The sequence below is a fragment of the Gavialis gangeticus genome, unplaced genomic scaffold (genome assembly GCF_001723915.1).
Source record: "Gavialis gangeticus isolate Ggan-Ray unplaced genomic scaffold, GavGan_comp1, whole genome shotgun sequence".
Lineage (NCBI taxonomy): Eukaryota > Metazoa > Chordata > Crocodylia > Gavialidae > Gavialis > Gavialis gangeticus.
Window position 1 is genome coordinate 149,279,145 of NW_017728992.1, and position 10,056 is coordinate 149,289,200.

General features: G+C 41.8%; 1 protein-coding gene and 1 long non-coding RNA gene across 2 annotated transcripts in view; both read right to left on the minus strand.

Moving 5' to 3' along the window:
- The window catches only part of MMP16 (matrix metallopeptidase 16), a 383,499-nt gene that overhangs the window by 214,014 nt on the left and 159,429 nt on the right, over window positions 1–10,056 (minus strand). The window lies entirely within an intron of this gene.
- The window catches only part of LOC109305015, a 9,799-nt gene continuing 9,629 nt past the window's right edge, over window positions 9,887–10,056 (minus strand). Inside the window, exon 3 of the long non-coding RNA XR_002099536.1 lies at window positions 9,887–10,053. This is a non-coding gene — a long non-coding RNA (uncharacterized LOC109305015). The remainder of the gene's footprint in view (window positions 10,054–10,056) is intronic.

Genomic DNA, 10,056 nt, shown 5'->3' on the forward strand with positions numbered 1-10,056 from the left:
GAGTAACAAGGAATAATGGCCACAAGTTGATTGAGAATAGGTTCAGGATAGACATCAGGAGGCACTACTTCACAGTCAGGGTGGCCAGGATCTGGAACCAGCTTCCAAGGGAAGTAGTGCTGGCTCCTATCTTAGGGGTCTTTAAAAGGAGGCTTGATAATTACCTAGCTGGGGTCATATGAGCTTAAACTTATCAGGGGTCATATAAGCCCAGTATTCATTCCTACCCAGGGCAGGGGGTTGGACTTGATGATCTGCTCAGGTCCCTTCCAACCCTACATCTGTGAACCTATAAGTAGTCCACATAGCTATAGCCACCAGGTAAGAGTAAGGTAATGAAAACATCTTGTTGTTGTTGCTGTTGTTGACAATTTTATAACTCACTCTCTATTTCTCTGAAGTTTAATAAGCATACCACCACTCTGTATAGAAAAAAAATCAAGTATTGTGGAAAGGACTGCTAGCACACCATTGCATAAAATTACATAATAAGGCCCAGGACCTTCTCCCACTAAATTCAGTGGCAAAAGCTTTTCAATACTACAGAAGCAGAATAGAATGAAAGTAGCAAAATCTCACAGATCCCATTCCAGCCACTTGCTATTAATTCCAGGCCACATCTCAGAGGAAAAATTACCCCACTCCCCCCTAAAGAGAGTATTTTTTCTCTTTGGGGGATATTTCTCTTGACCCAAAATAATGATTTTTTCCTTGCTGTATCATTTATTAACACTGAATCAAAGAACATTTTCATTTACCTGCAGCAGTCTGTGCTAAACTATCTCTATTTTTGCTATCAATACAGGTTGCGATGTAAGTAGATCAAGTCATCTAGAAGTATCATGTTTCCCAGTTTTCGTATATAAAAGTCCAATAGTCTCTCTTTTGCATTTTTAATGACTGTGAAGAACTCACAGATTGCTTTTGCCACGCATTTTGAGGTGACAGTTTAAACCCAAAAGCACATTAGAATATCATTCAGACAACAAATAAAGTGTTCAAATGGTAGGGTAGTGCCTTAAAAACAAAGCTGTAATGGTTAAACAACACTGGTCATAAATATGTACAGGAAAGTCACCGTCTAGGTGAAGGAGTGAATAGCGATTTGGCAACCTGAAAAGCATTTTAAATCTTTCAGCTACTTCATTGCTGCTAAATGAGAAGAATATGCATGTCCAGTTTCACCTACTGTACTTTCTCTTTTAAAGGAATGTCCCCTAAACCCTCTACCACATACAAGGTGATGTGCCATTCTACAATATGCCTATCTTAATATTACTTCAGAACATCTAACTCTTGAGTGAAAGGGAAGAAAAGGGGATATGCACAATAAAATAGTAAGTACATTTTACTTCACCAAATCAGGGCTGAACATATAGGCTAGAGACAGAAGTTACACATAAACCAGTTTAAGTGATCAGAAACTGGTTTAACATTGTAACAGAAGAGAAACTTAGCACACATAAACCAGTTTCAAAATGGCTGAAACTGGTTTTGGATAAGCCTGGTTGAATGTAGTATCAGACTTGACTGATTTGGGTCAAACCAGTTTATGAAACTTCTATCCCAGACCCCTTCCTGGTTCAAGTAAAATCAGTCCAGCATCCCAGCATGCTTTTGTAGCCCTGGGCTGGGCTGTGCTGTCTGCTCCAACAGAGAAGGGTTGGGGGAAGGGGAGGCAAGGACTGCCCCCCCTCCCGGCAAACCCCAGCTTGGGTCTGAGGCCAAGGATGGGGGTTAAACCCCCTTTCCTCCCCCGAATACAGAACTGCCCTGCCTTGCGCAACTTACTGCAAGCTGAAATTGTGGACTACAAACCTGAGAGGTACCTGGAAGCAGGGAGAGGAAGTGATGAACATCCCTTCAGGGTCCTGGAACTGTGATTCTGGACTGCAAATCCCAGAAACCTTGGGGGCAGCAGGAAGAGGAAGAGAACATACAGCCCATGCTGGCTATGTGCCAGACAGCTGTGGTCTAGTGCCCCCTGGTTTCTAGCCTGAGCCAGTGCAGGCATGCAGCTGCATTTCTGAATCAAAAGTAAATGTCTGTCCAGTTATTTCTCAGTTTAATCTCTGCAGTTTAGACTAACCTACAAAGACTGAATCGATTTAGCCCTGGGCTTTTTGACTGTCTGTACTTAGCCATAACAACATAGCAGTTTTTGGCAAAAATATTTGGAAGCTTGATGAAATTATCTACTTAGTTCTACTTTGTTTCAACATTTCAGAATATGTTAGTTTAGAATATAGCAAAGTGTTCTGCCACATTCAAAAATCAGTTACGTCTTGAGAGCACAGCCCTGCCCTGAAGGGGATAAGGCCTTGTGTTGTTCAAGCAGTAGTTCCAGAGGGGACTGCTCTTCAATTATTTATTTTACTATGGTGTCCAGAAGCTCTAGGACAGGGGTACCAAACTTGCTTGTTCTTGCAGGCAAAATATGGATACGGACACAGTGATGAGGTGAATGGTGGCAGTGCAGGACTTACTGCAGCCATGTCTCTCCCCTCTATCACTCCCTGCTGCTGACAGGGCTCCCTACCGTGGATTTCACTGGCAGACCATGCCCCCAAATTCTCAGCTCTTTTGGGAGCCCAACGGCCTAGATGACATAGCTACACAAGCTGGATCAAGCCTGTAAACTGTACATTTGATAATCCTGCTCTAGCAGATGTAAATGGTCATTTCTACATATGACAAAATGCTCAGTCATAAAGAGTTCATAATCCTATTGAAGTACAATGCTTTTCTGATTTTTGAGGGAAAAAAACCAGCAGCTACGCCATGCCTTTAGAGAGTACAATAATACTTGCTCTCCAATCTTGGATCCAAGGACAAGTCTCCTCTCCACTCCCTTACTGACATGGCAGACAAGGTTCTTTGGGTAAATCTCATATCTTTTATTAGACCAACTAAAAGAGTTGGAAAAAATTCTTTGTTGCAAGCTTTCGGGTAAAAACACCCTTCTTCTTCTGACACAAGACAGAATTAAAGACCAAGTAAAAAACTGCATAGCTACACTGTCTTTCCTATAATGTTCTCTTCTGGACTGTTCTAATTTGTGGTTGAGAGCCAATCCAATGCAAAGCCATGAGAGCTTAAAGTCATTTTTGCATTTCCCCCCCAACCCTAGTTAGTCCCAGCTGGAAATCTAAACTAAAATATCTCTCTTTTCAAGAAACAAATACATCTTTCACTTTCACAAACTAAGAGCTTCCATATGGTATGACTGTCAAAGCAGATCAGCTTCTGACCCAGTTTCAGCTACCTTGACACTACCACGTTAACTACACATGCAGAAAAAAAGTCAGAAATGTAACAGGACTGATGAGATTTGAATTTAAATTAGTTTTTAACGTACTTGCAATAATAGTAGGAAACTTTAAACAAGTCATCATTTTATGACTCTCTAAAATATATTAAGTATGCAATTACTTTTTTGAAATATAATCAAAAACTAAGTCACTTTTTTTTAGAAGGGCATGTCCATCGCAGAAAATAAAACTTTATGACAGAACCCAACACAGTACAAAGCTAACCACAAAATGAACATGAGCTACCAGTGCGATGCTATAGTAAGCAAAGTGAACAACACTGGCATGCATCAACAGATGCATTGCAAGCAAGACTAAGGATGTCATCCTCCTGTTCTACTCAGCTTTGGTGAGGCCACGGCTGGAGTACTGCATCTAGTTTTGGGTGTCGTACTTCAAGTGGGATGTGGGGAAGCTGGAAAGAGTCCAAAGGAGGGCCACATGAATGATCAGAGTTCTAGAGAACAGACCATATGAGGAAAGGCTGAAGGACATGGGACCGTTCAGCCTGGAAAAGAGAAGTCTCAGGAGATACTAGGTGGTAGCCCTTAAGTATTTAAGGGGCAAACATCAGGGGCTAGGAGAACATCTGTTCACCAAGGCACCCCGGAGGAAGACTAGGAATAACAGTCATAAACTGAGAGAAGATCACTTCAGATTAGACATAAAGAGAAACTTCTTTATGGTTCATGTGTCCAGAGTCTGGAGCAGACCCCAAGATGGTACAGTCACCATCCCTGGAGATCTTCAAAAGATGACTGGACGCACACCTTGCTGGAGTCATCTGACTTCAGCAGTCTTTCCTGCCTTAGAGCATGGGGGCTGGACCTGATGATCTCATTAAGTCCCTTCCAGCCCCTAACTTCTATGAATCTATCAACCAATAGAGAATTTTGAAAATCCACTGATATTTATAAAGGGTTATAATAGGCAAGAGTGATACAATCTGGAAACAAATAGGAATTAATCTAAAGGAGTCTAAAATCTGACTCAGTCAAACTGAATTCTTCCCCACTGTTTCAAAATTTGTTCCTCTTTGAGCTCTGGCATTGTTTTATCCTTCTCTGGAATCCCTTAGCTTGGCAATCTCAAATTTTGTTGATTCACTGAGGGCAGATGGGGGAAAAATATTCTTGAGGAATGCCACTTGTTTAGAGAAAGTTCAAAATATCTAGAATATGAGCACAGCAGAAATCTAGGTCCTACAAGACCACTCTACTGACTACCATCAAAAGAAAAATGTTTTGGAAATGTGAGTGAGAAATTTTTGGATAAAGTCAAAGGAAGTGAAGGAAGAATGAAGGATGTAGTTGAGCTGGGAGCAAAAATGGAAGACATAGAAGAGGGATGAGAACAGAAAATTGATATCCAAAAGATTCACATGCACTCTGAATGAATTTCCAAATATGTGAGTTTGAATTCAAGTCATTGACTTAAACTGACACAATAGACACCAACTTATCACTGGAAAAAATAGCAAAGTACTTCTAGGAATGCAAACCAGTATTCAGATCTTTCCCACACTCACTTTCAAGCTTTTAACCTGACAGCAATATGGTGCTTAGATAAGTTGTACAATGACCACTGCAAGGATAACTCATTTCTTGCAGTCAGCTGACTTCTTTATATGAATTTTCTAGGTTAGCTACTAATACACACTTCATTTTGTTAAATATGTTATTGTCTATCTCTGGACAAAACCCAAACAAACAAACTAATAAAAATGCTATTTGGGAACTCAAAGCAACAAGGAGAATTCCACACAAGACAGGTGGGACATGGAGGCAGCCTGCTGACCAATTAGAGCTCTGGAAGGAATCAGGAACATATAAGCACTGTCAAATTTTCTATTGTAATCACAAATCCACAAATTCTGTACTCTACACCAGGACTGTCAAACTCATCTAACCCCTCAGGTCGGATGAGTGACACAGGGCTAGTCCAGAGCATCCAGGCCCACAGACTCCCCTCCACTCCCTGACCCCACACACACAATGGATTCACTGCACACTGTCCCAGCCAGTCCAGGATCCATACAGCACAAGGCACCCATTTCAGCCAGTCCAGGACTCATGCTGGATGTGCTGCTGCACGCACTGTGCGCAGTGTGGGTCTCAGACCGGCTAGAGTGGCCAGTGTGTGGTGTGGATCCCAGACCGGTTGGAACAGGCACCATGTGCAGGACAGTCTGGCTGGCACAAGCATCACATGTAGTGTGGGTCCTAGACCAGCTGGAGCTGGCATCATGTATGATGTGGTGCCCATCCTGGCTGGACTACACCACATATGGCACCTGTTCCAGAACCTGTGTTGTAAGTGGCATCTCCTGAACTGATCAAGAACTGTGCTACACAGCAACCACACCATCTGAAAGTATCCCAGACCAGCTGGAGCAGGTGCCATATGAAGCATGGTTCCTAAAGTGGCTGCAATGGGCACCATGTGTGGTGTGTTCTGGGGCCTGCCCATGCAACTGGCTTGGCATGTGCTGTGGATGGCTTGTGGATCAACTCAACACTAGAGGCCTGAAGACAAGGATCTGCAGGCTGGATTTGGCACGCAGGCCAGATCTTTGACACCTCTACTCTACACCAATGTGATCTCATTTCACTCCATGAATTCAGCTTTTAACTCTACACTCACAAATATACCTACTCACTTCTTCACCTCTGGTGCCTTCTTTTTGTATTTTTTTTAACTTATGAGTACAACTAACCTTGAACTACTGTTGTGGCTTCCCCTGTCCTACCATAATGAGTATGGTGTATATACAGCAGAAATCCAGCCAGTGGCATAAAAATGATACTACAATTCTTCTCATAAAACTTTAATTTCACTTTTGTTTATTCTCGCTTTACATTTTGTTAAAGCAATGTGCCAAGAATTAACAATAAGACCGGCATCATGTAAACAGTAGACACCATTATGCTCTTATTTACACCAGATTAACTCAGAACTTCCCTAGAATTACTCCTGATTTGCACCATTGTAGTAGAGAAAGGAATCTAAGTATTTTCTCTTTACAATATAAGACTTGCATATGGGATTTGGGTAAACTGGCACCAGGCTTTTTATTTCATTTTTCTATGTTGTATTTAATAACTATTTTAGGAACGGTCGAAAGTGAGTGTCAAATCTGGTTACATATTAACTGTATTTCTACTTTATTGCTAACCATGCAAGCTAACAAAAAGAACAACTTCAAAGAGCCCTCATCTGTCCTACTGAAATGGGTTAGATTCAATTAAAGAGAAAAAAGCAAAGAAATAAATGATTAAAATCATCTATTTCCCCTTTACTGCAGGGTGCACTATTATAAAGCTTTCTGTAATAAGACTTCAATGCATCACAAATCCAAACAAATAAGTTTAAACATCATCCCAATCCTTGATAAAAGAACAACAATTGCCACCCGAAAAAATGGTTCTATCCTCTTCTGTTATATAAGTATATAAAGCCATAAAATTGCATGTCACTACCCAATGTGTAAGTGTACTGAATGATTAATACAGCTTTGGCACCAAAGAGTTTGCATTCTAAAGACATAAGCAACAGACAACAGAACAGATGCTGATTTGCATGGTTGGCCTAGCCAGTTCCTATAAAGGCTGGAGGTTTTTTTGCCTTAATTTCAATATTATGAGCTAGTAAGTAAATCTACCCACCTATGTATGGCTATCTGTAATTAGGGTTCTCTAGTACCATGGTACCCTCTCCAAATCCCAGTGGTACTGCCTTGGGCAGGAGCAAAGTCTCAATTGAGTTGCACAGGATTTAACAAACAATGGTACTTGGAGCATTTCACATTCTGGAGTACACCAAGACATAAAAGGTAGGCATTTAGAACATCCCATGCTCTTTGTGTGCCAATACAAAGATGGATGAAGGTCCAGAGACAGGACAGGTAACTTCACAGTTCATCATTAAGCGCAATGGGAGGTAAGACAAAGAGAATAAGAGCAGCAGGACTTCTGACTGTCCATAAGTTTACAGGAAGCCTATAAAAAGTAGGGCAAAATGCACCTGTTTGCAGTCTGTAAAAAAAAAAAAAAAAAAAAAGTGGAGCTGCCCATAAAAACACAGCAGCACCACCTGATGTCAAGCTGGAGTGTACCACCCCACAGGGAGCTCTCATCAGGTGTTGTGCTTCACAGGACCTTGCCCAGAACCCTCCCCCAGTCCAGACACATGTCACTGTTACATCTCTTAGGCTATCGCTTTGGTAAACAGCTGCCTCTAACAAATTCTCCCTTCAAAAGTACAGGAATAGGTGGTGTGGACAGGACAGAGCTTCAGACCAGGAAGGGGAATGCAGTGGCTAGAGGTCCATGCCAGAACACGAGGGAGCAAGGCTGGAGGGGAAAAGACTAGTGGGGCTGGACTGGATGGAAGAGCAGCATGGTGCAGTACGTGGTCAGTAGCAAGAACAGATACGGGCAATTATTTTGGGCCGAGGGCTGCTTACTGAATTTTGGCAAGCCATTGAGGGCCGCATGACAGGCAGCCAGGGGCAGTTAATATTAATTTTCTAAATTTTTTAGGGGCCCCATGGACCAGATAGAAAACCCTGCGGGCTGCATCTGGCCCGCAGACTGCATTTTGCCCACCCCCAAGCTAGAGTCTGGGGGTGAGTAGAGGACCCCTGGGGGGCAGCATAATATAAAACCACTGCTGAAATCAGGTAGGGGTTTTATTTTTTTTTGTTTGTTTTTTACTTACAATCCACAAACATTTTACAGATAACCAAACTTTTTTTTTTTACTTTGGTTGCTGTTATACTCCTAAATTTGAACCTTTCCCTTATCACTCGCATCCAGGGCCTGGCAGAAGGACTGCATTTACATTATGTAAAATATGCCTCTGAAAAACCAAGAGTCAAAATATTTGCAACATGCCCTTCCTATCAGTTGCTCAGCTCTCTCACGGCAAGTACACATCTCACATCTCTTAAATTAAGAATAAAGAATATTACCTGCCGAATCCTACTCAATTTTGATTTATGTTTCAAACAGAATCCCATTCTTGATTGTTTAGACTGCAGCCCTTTGGGGCATGTTTGTTCTTTATTCAATGCTTGTAAAGTGCCTAGCACACAGTGGGACTTCAACCTCTACTGAGGTCCAGTGACACAATGGTAAAACAACTTAAAAACATAAATAGTCCAAATTAGAGTCAGATATTTTGGTTGCATCTTCAAATCTGAAGCTATCTGTGTTTTTCTTCATTTAGTGTTCTACCACAACTACGTATGTTATAAAGTTATACCATCCATCAAGAAAACATGTACCAAATTACATTTTAGGGTCCTGAGTATATGAAGCAGAGCCATACTGAACTCTGACCAACTAAGAATTATAGAGTAATAACTATGTACACAACCATCACTTAATAAGCATTTTAGTAAAACAACTTTGAAGATGCACCATAAAGTGCAAAACTACATCTAATGTATTCTATACGTAACTTTAAAAACAGAAATTTCAGTGTCTCCAAACACTGAGACTAGTTATGTTTTTTTAAAAAGTGAATGAATCCAAGTGCTTAGGCATGTATCCAGAGCTCCTATTCAGCCTAACGGTTTCCAATGGCATCTGCCAATAAGAAAGATGATGCAGTGGGAACAGGGATGAGCCTGTGACATTGGAAATCCAGATTCAGGATCCTTGCTCTACCACAGGCTTCCAGTGTTGTTTGGATTGAGTAATTTAGCTGCAGTTTCCCCATCTGTAAACCTAGGATAATAACATTTCCCTACCACATGAGACAGATGAGGATAAACACACTAAAGAGCAAGAGGCACTCAAGCATTACTACAATGAGAACTTCTTAGTAGATGGAGATCTTCAATATCATTATTAAAATGGAAGGTTAATAGAGCCTTGGTCCCAAGGAACTAGATTATAAGTACAGGGAAACAACTCTACAGCAACACAGAACAGATGATGTTTGGGTGATCTGGCCAATACCTTTAAAGCCTGGAGTTGTTATTGCTTTAAACTCCATATTGTCATTCCACCTTCCCATTTAATTAACTATAGGGTAGGTCTTGCTTGACCAATTTCATTTCCTTTTAAGACCAGGTGACTTATCACCTGGACAAGGGAGAAGAGATTGATGTCATATATCTTGACTTCAAAAAAGCCTTCGATCTGGTATCCCATGATCACCTCTTGGCAAAACTTGCCAATGGTGGCCTTGGGTCCACCACGATCCGCTGGCCGGAAAATTGGCTCCATGGTTGGACCCAGAGGGTGGTAACTGATGGAAGTCAATCATCATGGTGCCCTGTGACCAGTGGGATCCCGCAAGGCTCTGTCCCTAGACCCATATTTTTCAACAACTTCATTAATGATGTGGACATTGGAGTTAGAAGCGGACTGGCCAAGTTTGCCAATGACACCAAACTTTGGGGCAAAGCATCCACATCTGAAGACAGGGGGGTGATCCAGGCTGACCTGGACAGGCTCAGCAAATGGGCAGACGAGAACCTGAAGGTGTTTAACATGGAAGAATGCAAGGTTCTCCACCTTGGGATGAAAAATCTGCAGCATGCTTATAGATTTGGCAGTGCTACGCTGGCTAGCACTATGGAAGAAAATGACTCGGGGGTCATCATAAACCACAAGATGAACATGAGCCTGCAATGCAATGCTGTGGCTAGTAAAGCAACCAAAATGCTGGCTTGCATCCATAGATGCTTCTCAAGCAAATCCCAGGACGTCATTCTCACCTTGTACTCGGCCTT